Genomic DNA, 17964 nt, shown 5'->3' on the forward strand with positions numbered 1-17964 from the left:
CCATCCTGGGTTGTAAGTGTTGGAATGTGGATCATATGGTTGCCTTTGTTGATTTCCCACATAGTTGGCCTCTTCCCAATCACCTCCTTCAGTGCTTACTTCCTCTTGATCTTGTGTGTGTAGTGCAGCCACTTGCTTTGTGTCTAATTTCCTGGTGAGCTCTGCTAGTTGCTTGGCAAACACCTTGTTTTGGGCTAGAATTGTATCCACATGGTTCAGCTCCATCACTCTCTTAGTGTTGTGCCTCTCTGAAGCAAAGTAGTACTCATTCTCAGCCACTGTCTCAATCACTTCAATGGCTTCTTCCACAGTCTTTTTCCTGTTCAATGAACCTCCGGATGAATGGTCTACAGCCTTCCTTGATTCATAAGAAAGTCCATCATAGAAAATATGCAATTGCACCCAGTCAGGGAACATGTTTGGTGGGCATTTCCTTGTCAACTCTTTGAACCTCTCCCATGCCTCGTAGAGAGTCTCACCATCCTGTTGTCTAAAAGTCTGAACCTCAGATCGAAGCCTATTGACCTTTTGTGGGGGGTAGAAACGTGCCAGAAACTTGCCCTCCACCTCATCCCAGGTTGTTAGGCTGTCCCTTGGGAATGATTCCAGCCACTTAGCTGCCTTGTCCCTAAGTGAAAATGGGAACAAGAGCAGTTTGTAGGCATCTTCCTGGACTCCATTGGACTTCACTGTGTCACAAATTCTCAGGAATTTGGTGAGATGTTGATTTGGATCTTCATTAGCACTCCCACCAAATGAACAATGGTTCTCCACCAGTGATATTAGCTGTGGTTTGAGTTCAAAATTGTTGGCCTGAATGGGTGGTTTCTGAATGCTACTACCACAATTCCCAGAGGTTGGGTTTATGTATGAACCAAGAACCCTTCTCTCAGGAATGGCATTGTTTCCATCATCCCTCTCATGGTTGTGAACTTCTCTATCCATGTTGAGATCTAGAGCTTCCTCAAAGTTGTCCTCAGATTCTCCTTCAGATTCTTCTTCTCCCAGTACCCTTTTCCTTCTTGCTTCTCTTCTAAGTCTATGAAGGGTCCTCTCTGGTTCGGTATATGGAGGGGTTGATGTCTCTCCTCTCCTACCTGTCATACAAGAACACACCACAAGCAACAACCAAGTGGAATACTCTTGGTTAATGGAAGAGTATGGTTAGAGCAGTTGAGGAATTAATTTAAATAGTTAGTGGGTCAGTGAGTTAGTTGCTTGAAATGAAAGGCATAAGAAAGAAAAAGCAAATAACAGAGTGCAGAAATTAAAATTCAACAAGTAACTTGAACTAAATTAACAAAACAAAAAAAAATTGCTCAATCTAGTTAACTTCCAATTTGAGAATTGTCAATCGAAAACCAATCCCCGGCAACGGCGCCATAAACTTGGTGTAGCATAACCTTGATGCTATGATTTTAGGAAATTGCACAATCGGCAAAATTCCTTCCGGCAAGTGCACCGGTTATCGTCAAGTAAAAACTCACAATAGAGTGAGGTCGAATCCCACAAGGATTGGTTGAATGAGCAATTCGGATTAGAAGTTTGTTCTAGTTGAGCAGAATCAAGATTTAGATGAGAATTGCGGAATATTAAATTGCATGAATTAAAGAGCTAGAAATTAAATTGCTGAAATTAAAAGGGATGGGGGTGATTGCATGAAATTAAATTGCAGAATGTAAAGAGAAAATGTAGATCAGAAATGGGGAATTCATTGGGTTTCAGGAGATATTGAGATCTCCGAATCAAAACATTTCTATCTCTTCCTCAACCAATGCATTCATTGAATTTTGCTTGGCAATCTTATATGATTGGATCCCAATTCCTTCGCTCACCAATTCTCTCTAAAAACAAACAAATTCCCAATCCCTTGGTTTAAATGTTCATAAGAAGAGATGATGCTCGATCACTGATTATACCACACAGCTTCATGAACCACAATTTGGTAGGATTACATGTCACAATATCCATCCAAACCCCAATCCAATTCACTGTGAGAAAGCTTCTCTAGCATGAATCCTCCATTCCTTTCCCAAGGTTCCGAAGGATTCCAATTATGGATAATTTCTTTCCCAAGACAACTACCCAATGGAATTAGATCGAGAAGCTTTCTAACAAAATTCAAGAGAAAAGATTGAAGAAGAAGATAAAAAGTATTATTGATTCATTGAATTACAATAGAGCTCCCTAACCCAATGAAAGGGGTTTAGTGAGTCATAGCTCCGAATTCTATTACAAAAGTAAAAAAATGCTAAAGTGTCAAAAAGTCCCTCACTAACTTCAATTCTATCCTATTTATACACTTTCTAAATTGAGCTTCTGTTGTGATTCTTGGGCTTTGAGGCCTTTCCCTGATTTCCTTTTTGCTTTGGGTTTATGATCCATAATACTGATGAGGCTGTGATCCAACTCTGTAACATTCATTGAGCAAACTTAGTGATAAACAAGTAATGACACAAGACTCAACAAATTGAAGTTCCAGATTCATCAATTCTTCAGGCCCAATCCCATAAATTATGATATTCAATTGGGTTTCATACCATAATAGGTTTAAGTTAATATTTGTGTTCAAATGCTAATTTAAACCTCAATATAATTGGCCCTGAAACCTTTTCAAAGAGTGGCGATTAAGTTGAAGTTTAAGTTTCAGTTTAAGGTTAAACTGAAACTTAAACGTGGAATTGGAAGAAAGCAACCCAGGAGGGTAATTACTCGAACACGTTTAAGCTTCAGTTTGAGGTCAAACTGAAGCTTAAACGTGGAAATGAAGATTGCAACCCTGGAGGCAATTCTTGGTCGAACACGTTTAAGCTCCAGTTTGAGGTCAAACTGAAGCTTAAACGTGGAAATGAGAAGGCAACCCTGGAGTAGCAAAAACGCCAAACACGTTTAACCTCCAGTTTGAGGTCAAACTGGAGGTTAAACGTGGGAATGAAGAAGGTAGCCCTGGAGTGTGAATGTTGAACACGTTTAAGCTTCAGTTTGAGGTCAAACTGGAGCTTAAACGTGAAAATGGCTTCCTGGTGCCTCATATAGTTCGAACACGTTTAACCTCCAGTTTGAGGTCAAACTGGAGGTTAAACGTGGAATCACTCCCTTGGTGCCATTCTCATTCTGGCGTTTAACCTTTAGTTTGAGGTTAAACTGGAGGTTAAACGCCAGTTTCCTCTTTTCTCAGCTTTCATGATTCTGGCGTTTAACCTTCAGTTTAACCTTAAACTGAAGGTTAAACGCCACTTTCAGCATTTGGTGCATTCCTTATTCTGGCGTTTAACTTCCAGTTTAAGGTTAAACTGGAGGTTAAACGCCACTTTCACATTGTACTCCACATGTGATCTTCAAGCTTCCTTTATAGATTTGGTTGCTTCCTTGCCTAGCCTCTTCTTCCCTGAAATCATCCACACAATTGCATCAAAGTCTTGCAGATTTTCATGAGAATTCTTCCATTCATAGCATTCAAGTAATATAACTAAAAACTCATGGAATTTGCATCAAAATTACACTGTTTGGATGATTCATTACTTTGTTGTTCATTTAACCATTCTTGGTTACTTTAAGCTCAAGAAAATGCATAAAACAACTAAAACTAACAGAAAAATGCTAGTGAAACTAGCCTAAGATGCCTTGGCATCAGTGCCCTTGCCGGGGATTATTCAAGTTTGGACAACTGACGGTTCATCTTGTTGCTTAGATTAGGTATTTTCTTTTTCTTTTCTCCTTCATAATTTTTAAGAATGAATTCTAGAGTTTCAGATGATGTTTTTATCATCACAGGAGCCAGTTGATTCCCATCAATTTGGCTGTTGTATGTAATGTCTTGCTGAATCTTGGCTGACCATGTCTAATCCTTTTAGACTAAAGCTTTAGACTAACATTGCATGATCCCTGGAGTTCTTATTAAAAATTTTTGAGTTCTTATTTTCTTTTTCAAAAAAAAATTTTCGAAAAACTACAAAAAAATCATAAAATCATAAAATCAAAAATATTTTGTGCTTCTTGTTTGATTCTAGTGTCAATTTTTAAGTTTGGTGTCAATTGCATGCATTTTTCGAAAACTCACGCATTGTGTTCTTCATTGATCTTCAAGTTGTTCTTGATGATCTTCCTTGTTCTGATCTTTAAATTCTCCTGTTTTATGTCTTTTGTTGTTTCTCATATGCATTCTCAATTTGTTAGTGTCTCTAGTATGAAAATTTCTAAGTTTGGTGTCTTGCATGTTTTTCTTTTCTAAAAAAAATTTCAAAAAAAATTGTCTTTTTCAAGTCAATAATACAGAGAATTGAAGATTCAGAACATACAGTAGAGGAATCACAGAGAAAAAGCTGGGCGTTCAAAATGCCCAGTGAAGAAGGAATTTTGGAGTTTAAACGCCAGCCAGGGTACCTGGCTGGTCGTTTAACACCCAAAAAGGTAGGCAAGTGGGCGTTAAACGCCAGAATGGATACCATTCTGGGCCTTTAACGCCAGGATAGCACCAAGGAGGAGATTTTGGTTTCAAATCATATCTTTTTTAATTTTTGAAATTTTAAAACTAATTTTTCAAATAATCTCTTATCAATCATATCTTTTTCAAAATAAAATGTTTTTCATTTTTCTTTTAATATTTTCGAAAATCCTTGCTAATAATTAATGTTGTGATTTAAAATTTCAAGTTTGTTACTTTCTTGTTAAGAAAGGTTCAATATTTGAATTTTAGAATCATATCTTTTAATTTCTTGTTAGTCAAGTCATCAATTTTAAAAATCAAATCCTTTTTTTAAAAAATTATTTTCAATTATATCTTTTCAATCACATCTTTTTAAAATCATATCTTTTTAAAATCAATTTTTTTTCAATCGTATCTCTTTTAATTTGATTTCAAAAATATTTTTTCTAACTTCTTATCTTTTTAAAATTATTTTCAAATCTTTTTCAACTAATCACTATTTCTTATCTTTTTTGAAAATCACTAACCACTTTTTCAAAAATCTTTTTAATTTTCAAAAACTCCCTCTTTCATCTCTTTCTATTTAAAGACTAACACTTCTCCTTTATTATCAATTCGGACTCTCTCCCTCTTAATAAGTTCGAATTCTCTACCTCATCCTTCTATCCTTCTTTTCCTCTGACACATCAAGGAATCTCTATACTGTGACATAGAGGATTCCATACTTTCTTTGTTTTCTTCTCTTTCATATGAGAAGGAACAAAGATAAAGGCATTCTTGTTGAAGCTGATACTGAACCTGAAAGGACTCTGAAGAGGAAGCTAAGAGAAGCTAAAGCACAACTCTCTAGAGAGGACTTGACAGAAATCTTCAAAAAAGAAGAAGACATGGCAGTCGAAAATAACAACAATGCCAACAATGTAAGGAAGGTGCTTGGTGACTTTATTGCATAAACTCCCAACTTCTATGGGAGAAGCATCTCTATTCCTGCCATTGGAGAAAACAACTTTGAGCTTAAGCCTCACTTAGTTTCCTGATGCAACAGAATTGCAAGTTTCATGGATTTCCATTGGAAGATCCTCATCAGTTCTTGGCTGAATTTTTGCAAATCTTTGTCACTGTTAAGACCAATGGAGTTGATCCCGAGGTCTACAGACTTATGCTATTCCCTTTTGTTGTAAGAGACAGAGCTAGTTGGTTGAACTCACAACCTAGAGATAATCTGAACTCTTGAAAAAAGTTGATCAATGCCTTCTTAGCTAAATTCTTTCCACCTCAAAAGATGAGTAAGCTTAGAGTGGAAGTCCAAACCTTCAAATAGAAGAAAGGTGAATCCCTCTATGAAGCTTGGGAAAGATACAAGTAATTGATCAGAAGGTGTCCTTTTGACATACTTTCAGAATGGAGCATCATAGGTATCTTCTATGATGGTCTGTCTGAGCTATCCAAGATGTCATTGGACCATTCTGCAGGTGCATCTATTCATCTAAAGAAAACGCCTGCAAAAGCTCAGAAACTCATTGAAATGGTTGCAAATAACTAGTTCATGTACACTTTTGAAAGAAATCCTGTGAACAATGGGACAACTCAGAAGAAAGGAGTTCTTGAGATTGATACTCTGAATGCCATATTGGCTCAGAACAAAATATTGACTCAGCAAGTCAATATAATTTCTCAAAATCTGACTGGATTGCAAGCTGCATCTGGCAGTGCTAAAGAAGCCTCCTCTGAAGGAGAAGCTTATAACCCTAAGAATCCTGCAATGGAAGAGGTGAATTACATAGGAGAACCCTATGGAAACACCTACAATTCTTCATGGAGAAATCACCCAAATTTCTCATGAAATGATCAACAGAAGCCTCAACAAGGCTTCAACAACAATAATGGTGGGAGAAACAGGTTTGATAATAGCAAACCTTTCCCATCATCTTCTCAGCAGCAGACAGAGAACTCTGAGCAAAATCGTTCTGGCTTAGCAACCATAGTCTCTGATCTATCTAAGACCACACTAAGTTTCATGAATGAAACAAGATCCTCCATTAGAAATTTGGAGGCACAAGTGGGTCAGCTGAGTAAGAAGGTTACCGAAACTCCTCCTAGCACTCTCAGAAGCAATATAGAAGAAAATCTCAAGAGAGAGTGCAAGGCCATAACCATGACCAACATGGCCGAACCTGGAGAGAGTGAGGAGGACGTGATTCCCAGTGAGAAAAACCTCATGGGATGTCCTCTGAATGAAAAGGAGTTCCCCTTTGAGGAACCAAGGGAATCTGAGGCTCATACAGAGACCATAGAGATTCCATTGAACCTACTTCTACCATTCATGAGCTCTAAAGAATATTCTTCTTCTGAAGAGGATAAAGTTACTACTGAAGAGCAAGTTTCTCAGTATCTAGGAGCAATCATGAAACTGAATGCCAAATTATTTGGTAATGAGACTTGGGAGAATGAACCTCCATTACTCATTAAAGAACTAAATGCCTTGGCTCAGCTAAAGATACCACAAAAGAAACCGGATCCCGGAAGGTTCTTAATACCTTGCACCATTGGCACCATGACCTTTGAGAAGGCTCTGTGTGACCTGGGGTCAAGTGTAAACCTCATGCCACTCTCTGTAATGGAGAAACTATGGATCTTTGAGGTACAAGCTGCAAGAATCTCGCTGGAGATGGCAGACAATTCAAGGAAACAAGCTTATGGACTTGTAGAGGATGTCTTAGTGAAGATTGAAGGTCTTTACATCCTTGCTGACTTCATAATCCTGGACACTGGGAAGAATAAGGATGAATCCATCATCCTTGGCAGACCCTTCCTAGCCACAGCAAAAACTGTGATTGATGTTAACAGAGGAGAGTTGGTCCTTCAATTGAATGAGGACTACCTTGTGTTTAAGGCTCAAGGACCTCCTTTTGTACACATGGAGAGGAAGCATGAAAAGCTTCTCTCAATACAGAGTTAAACAGAACCCCCACATTCAAACTCTAAGTTTGGTGTTGGGAGGCCCCAACCATGCTCTGAACATCTGTAAAGCTCCATGAGAGCTCACTGTCAAGCTATTGACATTAAAGAAGCGCTTGTTGGGAGGCAACCCAATTTTTATCTATTTCAAATTTCCATTATTATCTTATGTTTTTTTTAGGTTGATGATCATGTGGAGTCACAAAAACAACTACAAAAATCAAAGCAAAACTCAAAAACAGCATTAAAAATAGCACACCTTGGAGGAGGAGCTAAACGCCAGTAAGGGTAGCAGAATGGGCGTTAAACACCCAGTCTGGCACATTCTGGGTGTTTAACGCCAGAAAAGGGCACCAAGTTGGCGTTCAATGCCAGAAAGGGAAGAAAAGTTGGCGTTAAACGCCAGAAATGGGCAACAACCTGGCGTTTAACGCCAGGATTGGAACTAGGAGGGCATTTACATGCCAAAATGGTACAGGGATGAGAAATCCTTGACACCTCAGGATCTGTAGACCCCACAGGATTCCCACCTACCTCAACTCACTCTCTCTCTTCCTCACACCTCCCCATACCACCCTTCCCCAAATACCCCTCACCAATCACCTCCATCTCTCTTCCCCATCACCCCTTCACCACTCACATCTACCCATTCTTCCCCAAAAACCCCACCTACCCCACCTTTCAAATTCAAAAACTTTCCCTCCCAAACCCAACCCTAATAACCCTACCCCTCTCTCTACCTCTATATAAACCCCTCACACCTCCTTCATTTTCACACATCATAAACACTTATTTCCCCCTGCTGAAACACTCACACCACTCCATCTCCTACATTTTCTTTTTTTTTCCTCCCTTCTTTCTTCTTTTGATCGAAGACGAGCATACATTTTAATTTTGGTGTGGAAAAAGTGTTTGCTTTTTGTTTTTCCATAACCATTTATGGCACCTAAGATCGGAAAAACCTCTAGAAAGAGGAAAGGGAAGGCAAAAGCTTCAACTTCTGAGTCATGGGAGATGGAGAGATTCATTTCAAAGGTCCATCAAGACCACTTCTATGAAGTTGTGGCCAATAAGAAAGTGATCCCTGAGGTTCCTTTCATGCTCAAGAAGAATGAGTATCCGGAGATCTGACATGAGATCCGAAGAAGAGGTTGGGAAGTTCTCACCAACCCCATTCAACAAGTCAGAACCTTAATGCTTCAAGAGTTCTATGCTAACGCATGGATCATCAAGAACCATGATCAAAGTGTGAACCCGAACCCAAAGAATTGGCTCGCAATGGTTCGGGGGAAATACTTAGATTTCAGTCTGAAAAATGTAAGGTTGGCATTCAACTTGCCTATGATGCAAGGAGATGTACGCCCCTACACTAGAAGGGTCAACTTTGATCAAAGGTTGGACCAAGTCCTCATGGACATATGTGTGGAAGGAGCTCAGTGGAAAAGAGACTCCAAAGGCAAGCCGGGTCAATTGAGAAGGCATGACCTTAAACCCGTGGCTAGAGGATGGTTGGAATTCATCCAACGCTCCATCATTCTTACTAGAAACTGATCCGAAGTGACTGTAGATCAGGCTATCATGATCCATAGCATCATGATTGGAGAGAAAGTAGAAGTTCATGAGGTCATATCTCTAGAACTCAACAAAGTGGTTGACAAAACCTCCATTTAAGTAAGGTTAGCCTTCCCTCATCTCATCTGTCACCTATGCAATTTAGCTGGAATTGTCATAGAGGAAGACATCCTCATTGATGAGGACAAGCCCATCACTAAAAAGAGGATGGAGCAAATAAGAGAGCCCACTCATGGACCTCAACAAGAGCATGAGGAAGTCCCTCATCAAGAAATTCCTGAGAAGCCTCAAGGGATGCATTTTCCTCCATACAATTATTGGGAGCAACTCAACACCTCTTTGAGAGATTTGAGTTCCAATATGGAGCAACTAAGGATGGAGCACCAAGAGCACTCCATTATTCTCCATGAAATTAGAGAGGATCAAATAGCCATGAGGGAAGAACAACAAAGGCAAGGAAGAGACATAGAGTAGCTCACGCGTTCCATTGGATCTTCAAGAGGAAGAACTAGCCGCCATCACTAAGATGGACCCGTTCTTTAATTTCCTTGTTCTTATTTTTCTATTTTTTGATTTTTATGCTTTATGTATTATCTATGTTTGTGTCTTCATTACTTGATCATTAGTGTCTAGTGTCTATGTCTTAAAGCTATGAATAATTCCATAAATTCTTCACCTTTCTTAAAATGTGCCAAATTACAAAAGAACAAGAAATACTTGGATTTCAAATTTTATCTTGAAATTAGTTTAATTATTTTGATGTGGTGGCAATACTTTTTATTTTTCTGAATGAATGCTTGAACAGTGCATATTTTTTATAGTGAAGTTTATGAATGTTAAAATTGTTTGCTCTTAAAAGAATGATGAACAAAGAGAAATTTTGTTGATAATCTGAAAAATCATGAAATTAATTCTTAAAGTAGGAAAAAGCAGTGAAAAAAAGGTAGGGAAAAAAATGGCGAAAAGAAAAAGAAAAAAAAGAAAAAGCAAGCAGAAAAAGCCAATAGCCCTTTAAACCAAAAGGCAAGGGTAAAAAGGATCCAAGGCTTTGAGCATTAATTGATAGGGGGCCCAAAGGAATAAAATCCTGGCCTAAGCGGCTAAACCAAGCTGTCCTTAACCATGTGCTTGTGTCATGAAGGTCCAAGTGAAAAGCTTGAGACTGAGTGGATAAAGTCGTGATCCAAAGCAGAAAGAGTGTGCTTAAGAACTCTGGACACCTCTAACTAGGGACTTTAGCAAAGCTGAGTCACAATCTGAAAAAGTTCACCCAGTTATGTGTCTGTGGCATTTATGTATCCGGTGGTAATATTGGAAAACAAAGTGCTTAGGGTCAAGGCCAAGACTCATAAAGTAGCTGTTTCAAGAATAAACATACTGAACTAAGAGAATCAATAACACTATCAAAAATTCTAAGTTCCTATAGATGCCAATCATTCTGAATTTTAAAGGATAAAGTGAGATGTCAAAACTGTTCAGAAGCAAAAAGCTACTAGCCCCGCTCATCTAATTGGGACTAAGTTTCATAGATATTATGAGATTCATTGTATATTCTCTTCTTTTTATTCTATTCTATTTTCAGTTGCTTGGGGACAAGTGTAACAACCCGGTTTTCGAGTACGCGAGATCTTTTCTGAAGGCACGGATTTCTCTAGAAGATCAGTAAAGGGAACACCTCTTCTGTATCATCAATCATCTCAATCCTCATTATCATTATGTCATCTTTAAGCTAGAACCTCTTTTGAGATAAGCTCGATAACACAATCACGAAGAACCTAGTTTTTGAACCATATCGGTTAGGAGTTTTGATTCTGTTTTTCGTAAATAGTCTCAGTTTGATGAACCGGACTCGATTCATGAGAGAAGAGAGATAATGATATAATATTATTATTATATTAGCATTATAAGATGCTTGAATGATATTATAAGGTTACCTGGTCTGTTTTACTTAAAAATAGGAAATCGGTTTAACCGGGTTCACAGTTTATTGGTGCAGCTTAGCACCAGTACTCTATGATGACTTTAGCAATGCTAAGGCCTCATCATACATGATCAATTCTCATATTAAATATGTTACTAGTGTCTTTTATGCTAGTAGCTCAGAAAAGAATTTTTAGAGATGTTTTTACGTGTGTTTCGATACACCTAGTTTTACTAGTTATACACCTGAGATATTTTAATATTATTTTAATCCACCTTCAAGCCAACTAATCAAAACTCACCCTACACCCCCAAGACACTCCAAGGCTCTCTCATTTCTTCATTTTGGCCAAAAATAACAAGAGAGAAAAGAGAGAAACTTTCATGAACACTTAATCTTCAAAGCTTGATTTCTTCTGAACTAAAACTCAAATTAAAATTCCGATTTCACCAAAATGATCCTCTATTCTTCCTCTACTTAATCATATAACATATCAAGGATGGAAATAAGGTGATATGGTTGTCTCCCTTACTCTTCAATTCGGTTTTCAAGGAAAACCATGCAAAACATGTGTTTTCTTGATGTTCTTCCTTAGGAATCATGCTTAACTTGCCTTGAAGGCCAAGAAACGTTAATTTCCAGCAAGTCTAAGGTGAGATATCACTTCCTAACATTCTGTGTGTGATTTGGTTAGTTGAGGGTTTTGGATTTAAAGTTGTTCTTGATGTGATTTAGGAGGAAAAAGTGCTTAAGGACCACCTGAAAGTTTAACCGAATTACGAGCAACAAAACCAAGTAGGGTGTGAAGAATTTAATCTTGATTGATTGTGTTTGATATGTGTGATTATGATATGGTTTGGTTATGCTTGAAATTGATTGCTTATATGAGTTATTCTTGGTGAAAGTTTGTTGAAATTTTGATGAAATTTGATGATATTCAAGCTATGAATGTTGTTCATGAGGACTGCTGGAAAACCGAACCCTAGAGCTTAAATTGGGGTTCAATTTGAGTTAAAATCATGTGAAAAATATGGGGTTTTAGTGGCTGGGAATTTATTATGAATTATGGTAAAAATCGGTTGCTAAAAAGACTGAAAAACGGGTAAAAATAGAGAAAGAATCTGAAGAATTTACGAAGAACATGAAGAACACTTTGAGTGTGATAAAGAACATTGAAGAACACCTTTTAGATCTTAAAAAGGGCAAGGTCTTAATTATTTTGGTGTTTGAGGGGTTATTTGGTAATTTCTGAAAGTTAGGGTGATTAAAGTAGAAATATTAAAAGTTACGGTGGTAAAAAGTAAATTTTAAAGGTTAAAAGTTAAAGTGAGGTAATTTTCGAAAATTTAATGATAAAATAATAAATAATAATAAAATATTAAATAATAATATTTAATTAAAAATAATATTTTAATAAAAATAATAAAATAATACGGAAAAGGCAGTTTTTTGTAAAAGCTTTAGAAAGACAACTTTAAGCGCAAAATCTCGTAATTACCTTCATAAAACACTTAGGGAGTGTTAATAACATATTAATGAGGCAAAGACAAAAGAAAGATAAAAAGTTAAAGAAAAGATAAAAACCAAAGAAAAGTCTCTAAAGTTTTAATGACAGAAAAACAGACAGAGATTAGTGAACGAACTAGGGCAACATAGTTAGTTCTTGAGTTCCGACTTGGGTTAGGTATAATATGAAAAGTTAAACTGTTTCAGTATAGACTTAATGAACCTATACTTGGGACAGGCTAACTATTCATACCGAAATTTACATAAGCTTTAAATACACACATTAAGCAGAGAAATCAGAGCAGAGTAGAGAAACACAGAGAATAGAGTAACCAATGAAAAGTAAAGAGATACAGAGAAAAGAGTAAATAGAGTAGAATAAAGGGATACAGAGAAAAGAGTAATGTGATAAAGAGAAATGGTTTGAGTTAAGATGTTGTAAAAGTAAAAGCTGTAGAGCTTGTATAGCATGATTGAACAGAGAAAGAAAGAGGTAATGCATAAGAATGTGAAAGTGATTATGAATAATGAGAATGTTAATGAATGATGATAACGAGAATGATTATGTAAGAATCTACTACAGAGAGGCAGTCAGATAGATGGTGGTACGACCACTGAGAACGCTTTCCTGGGATACCTTGCTATAATGCTTTGCTGTAAGACAGAGGTTTCTTATAGAGGTATCGAGATTAGTGTGCTCCTGTAAGACAAGGGTTGCTTACAGTGAGTGTGTTGTTGCTCCTGTAAGACAGAGGTTGCTTGCAGTGAGTGTGTTGTGCTCCTGTAAGACAAAGGTTGCTTACAGTGAGTGTGTTGGGCGTATATCGGCTAATAAGTGCCGCCTTGCAAGACAAAGGTTGCTTGCAGTGGATACCCTGCAAGACAAGGTTGCTTGCAGTGGATATTGCCAACAGGAAAGCCTTATCCAGACAGAGGTTGTTGGGTAACGTCGGGAGCTGGTATGTAACCGACAGACGGGCTCATTACCTGCACCAGGCTAGACATGCATCATACTTGGTTGTACATTTTCTCTGTTATGATTGTTGTATGAGTGTATGCTTTCTTGTTTGTATTCTATAATCTGTGTCTGTGTTTTATTTTCTTGTATTCTTTTGTTTGTGTTCTGCTTTCTGTTTTCTCTAATTTCTCTATTTATCTGCATCTTCTATTTACTATTTCACTGTATTTTGCTATTCGTCTGCGAAACAACACAGAATTAATGAACTTAACTAATAACCCCAACCCTATTAAGAACTCCCAAGTTCTCACCCCTTCTCTCTCCCTTCCCCCTTCAGATGGAAGCATGAGTACCCTTCCGTAATTTGCTGATGACCGTTCATAAAGTGGATTCTGCTCTAGGTAGTCTTCTGAGTCTAGGGTGAATCCCGTTCTCTGTTCATATGTATATACGGTGAGACTAGCCAACGTCTGCACCCCGTTTGTACGCGAACTTTAACCTAAATCCTATGTACGAGACTCTTGTTATGTGGCTACTTGATGAGGTACTGGAGTGATGTTATATAGCAATGTCTGATCGTGCAGAGGAGTAGAAGATGATGTTCCACCTTTTGATGACGTTCCACCTGACTTGGGTTTTGAAGACCTAGAACATACTTTCCCTCGCTTTAGTAGTTTAGAGGGACTAGGTGAGTATAGAGTCTAGGCTAGCCTGGGTGCCAGCTTAGGGACTTCTTGAATAGGTCAGGGCCTAGAATGTTGTATGTATATATATGTATATAGTTATTATCTAGGTATATCTAGGGGTGTTCTAACTAAAAGTCTATATTCTAATAAAGGCTGGATCACGGAATGTTATCAACTGCTTGAGATGTATTTATGTGTGATTGTTTATAACTGTTTTATCTATTATTATTTGTGAATTGCTTATGAATGATTCTGTTTATTAATCCAAACATTTAAAAAAAAGTACCTCGCAACTAATTACCTTTAACAATGAATCAAGCTCATATAATAAATAATAGATAATAATTAGGAAGACAAGTTGGTAGCGCTCAGTTCTAGTATGATCATGACGTACCAGAATTGTTGTTACAATTTGGTATCAGAGCAGTTCATTCCAGTAGAGCCTGGGAGTGGACTGACTATGCTTCATTGCATACTCTGCTTGTGTGTCTTATGTCGTTAGGGTATCTTTAAGATACATTGGCATGAATGTCTATGAGCACTCATTTTGGGAATGTTCATGCTAACATGAGATATAGACTGATCACCTTAATGTTGATTGTTTGGTGCAGATAAAACCTCATGACTATGAATAGGCATGGTTTAATCGAACTCCGAACGACAAATTGATGCGAGGCACAACAATCTTCATAGCTGTTATGATCTTCATGGCTATGGCTATGTGAGATTTGGATGCTATGAGGAACGAACCGATCTCTTCATCAAGATGGCTTGAAGGAAATAGACCGCCTAAAGATGGATTTCTTGCACGTGGCTGAAATTTTGAGGGCAAAACTTTTTTTTAGGAGGGTAGAATGTAACAACCCAGTTTTTTGAGTACACGAGATCTTTTCTGAAGCACGGATTTCTCCGGAAGATCAGTAAAGGGAACACATCTCTTCTGTATTATCAGCATCTCAATCCTCATTGTCATTATGTCATCTTTAAGCTAGAACTCTTTGAGATAAGCTCGATAACGCAATCACGAAGAACCTAGTTTTTAACCATATCGTTAGGAGTTTGATTCTATTTTGTAAATAGTCTCAGTTTGATGAACCGGACTCAATTCATGAGAGAAGAGAGATAATGATATAATATTATTATTATATTAGCATTAGAAGATTCTTTAACGATATTATAAGGTTACCTGGTCTGTTTTACTTAAAAAATAGGAAATCGGTTTAACCAGGTTCACAGTTTATTGGTGCAGCTTAGCACCAGTACTCTATGATGACTTTAGCAATGCTAAGCCTCATCATACATGATCTATTCTCATATTAAATATGTTACTAGTGTCTTTATGCTAGTAGCTCAGAAAAGAATTTTTTAGAGATGTTTTACGTTGTTCGTATACTATTTTAGTAGTTATACCTGAGATATTTTTTATTATTTTATCCACCTTCAAGCCACAATCAAACCACCCACACCCAAACACTCCAGGCTGTCTCATTCTTCATTTGCCGAAATAACAGAGAGAAAAAGAAAACTTCATGAACACTAATTTCAAGCTTGATTTCTTCTGAACTAAAACTCAAATCAAAATTCTGATTTCACCAAAATGATCCTCTGTTCTCCTCTAATAACCATATAACAATCAATGCTGGAAATAAGTATATGGCTGCCTCCTTCCTCTTCAATTCGGTTTCAGAAAACCATGCAAACATGTTTTTCTTGATGTTCTTCCTTAGGAATCTGTTCTTTCAACTTGATTTAGGTGTTCCTTAATGATGACATATTTTTATTTCATTGTCATTTTTTAGTTTTGTCTTTAAGTGTTTTTTTTTTTATTAATTCACTTCTCTTTACTATGAGTTTTTTTTTTTTTTAGGTATTTACTGTTTTTGGCATTGGGGTGCAAGGAGTCTGTTGGTAATTCTGCACTCGAAATGGATTTTCTGGAGCTACAGAACTCCAATTGGCGCGCTCTCAACGGCGTTGGAAAGTAGACATCCAGGGCTTTCCAGCAATATATAATAGTCCATACTTTATTCGAAGAATGACGACGTAACTTGGCGTTGAACGCCAAGTTCATGCTGCTGTCTGGAGTTAAACGCCAGAAAAATGTCATGATCCGGAGTTTGAACGCCCAAAACACGTCATAACTCAGAGTTCAACGCCAAGATATGCCTTAGCACGTGAATTCATCAAGCTCAGCCCAAGCACACACCAAGTGGGCCCGGAAGTGGATTTATGCATCAATTACTTACTCATGTAAACCCTAGTAGCTAGTCTAGTATATATAGGACATTTATCTATTGTATTAGACATCCTGGATTGTATTTTGATCCTGTGATCACGTTAGAGAGGGCTGGCCATTCGGCCATGCCTGAACTCTTTGCTTATGTATTTTCAACGTGGAGTTTCTGCACACCATAGATTAAGGGTGTGGAGCTCTGCTGTACCTCAAGTATTAATGAAATTCTATCTTCTTTTATTCAATTCTCTCTTATTCTTATTCCAAGATATTCATTCGTACCCAAGAACATGATGAATGTGATGAGTCAGATTACCCTCATTATCATTCTCAATTATGAACGCGCGTGATTGACAACCATGTCCGTTCTACATGCAACAGAGCTTGAATGCGTATCTCTTAGATTCCCCAACAGAATCTTCGTGTATAAGTTAGATAGTTGGCGGCATTTATGAGGGTCCGGAAAGTCTCACCTTGTCTGTGGTATTCCGAGTAGGATCCTGGGAATCCGGAAAGTCCAACCTTGTCTGTGGTGTTCCGAGTAGGATTCCGGTAATGAATGACCGTGACGTGCTTCAAACTTTAACCTGCTGGGCGTTGGTGACAGACGCAAAAGAGGGATTCTATTCCAGTAGGAGCGGGAACCAACCGTGATTAGCCGTACTGTGACAGAGTGCGTAGCATAGTTTTCACTGCGAGGATGGGATGTAGCCATCAGCCATGGGTGATGCCTCCAGACTGGTTAGCTGTGCGAGTGACAGCTGCACAGGTTATTTCCCCGTGAGGAATGAAAGTAGCCACAGTTGATGGTGAACCCCTATACAAAGCTTGCCATGGAAAGGAGTAAGAAGGATTGAGTAGAAGGAGTAGGAGAGCAGGCGTCCTTGGGCTCTACAGCATCTCCATCCGCTTATCTGAAATTCCCACCAATGAATCTGCATAAGTGTTCTATCCCTTTTATTATTCCTTTTAATTATTATAATTACAATTCCTCTTTTTTCTGCCTGACTGAGATTTACAAGGTGACCAATAGTTTGCTTCATACCAACAATCTCTGTGGATTCGACCCTTACGTAAGGTTATTACTTGGACGATCCAGTACACTTGCTGGTTAGTTGAACGAGATTGTGAAGAAAATAAACAATGCCCTCAGAGTATACATCTTTTATAAATACATAACAAGTGATCACAATTTCGTCCACCAAGTTTTTGGCGCCGTTGCCGGGGATTGTTCGAGTATGGACAAACTGACAGTTCATCTTGTTGCTCAGATTAGGTAATTTTCTTTTCAAAAATCTTTTTCAAAATTTTCTTTTATTTTTCGTTTTTCCAAAAATGTTTTCGAAAAAATCAATAAAATACAAAAAAATTAGAAAATCATAAAAATCAAATATTTTGTGTTTCTTGTTTGAGTCTTGTGTTAATTTTTAAGTTTGGTGTCAATTGCATGCTTTTAAAATTTTTCTTGCATTGTTTCGAAATTCATGCATTCATAGTGTTCTTCATGATCTTCAAGTTGTTCTTGACAAGTCCTCTTGTTGATCTTGATGATTTCTTGTTTTGTGTCTTTGTTGTTTTTCATGTGCATTTTTGCATTCATAATTTTCATGCATTAAGATTTCTAAGTTTGGTGTCTGCATGTTTTCTTTGCATCAAAATTTTTCAAAATTATGTTCTTGATGTTCATCATGATCTTCATAGTGT

General features: G+C 37.6%; 1 non-coding gene across 1 annotated transcript; it reads left to right on the forward strand.

The window, feature by feature from the left end:
* Positions 1-415: 415 nt before the first annotated feature.
* On the forward strand, positions 416-519 carry LOC112793559 (small nucleolar RNA R71). The gene has a single exon (XR_003198251.1). It is a non-coding gene; the product is annotated as a small nucleolar RNA R71 (small nucleolar RNA).
* The last annotated feature ends 17445 nt before the right edge of the window (positions 520-17964 follow it).

Source organism: Arachis hypogaea, chromosome 3 (genome assembly GCF_003086295.3).
Source record: "Arachis hypogaea cultivar Tifrunner chromosome 3, arahy.Tifrunner.gnm2.J5K5, whole genome shotgun sequence".
Lineage (NCBI taxonomy): Eukaryota > Viridiplantae > Streptophyta > Magnoliopsida > Fabales > Fabaceae > Arachis > Arachis hypogaea.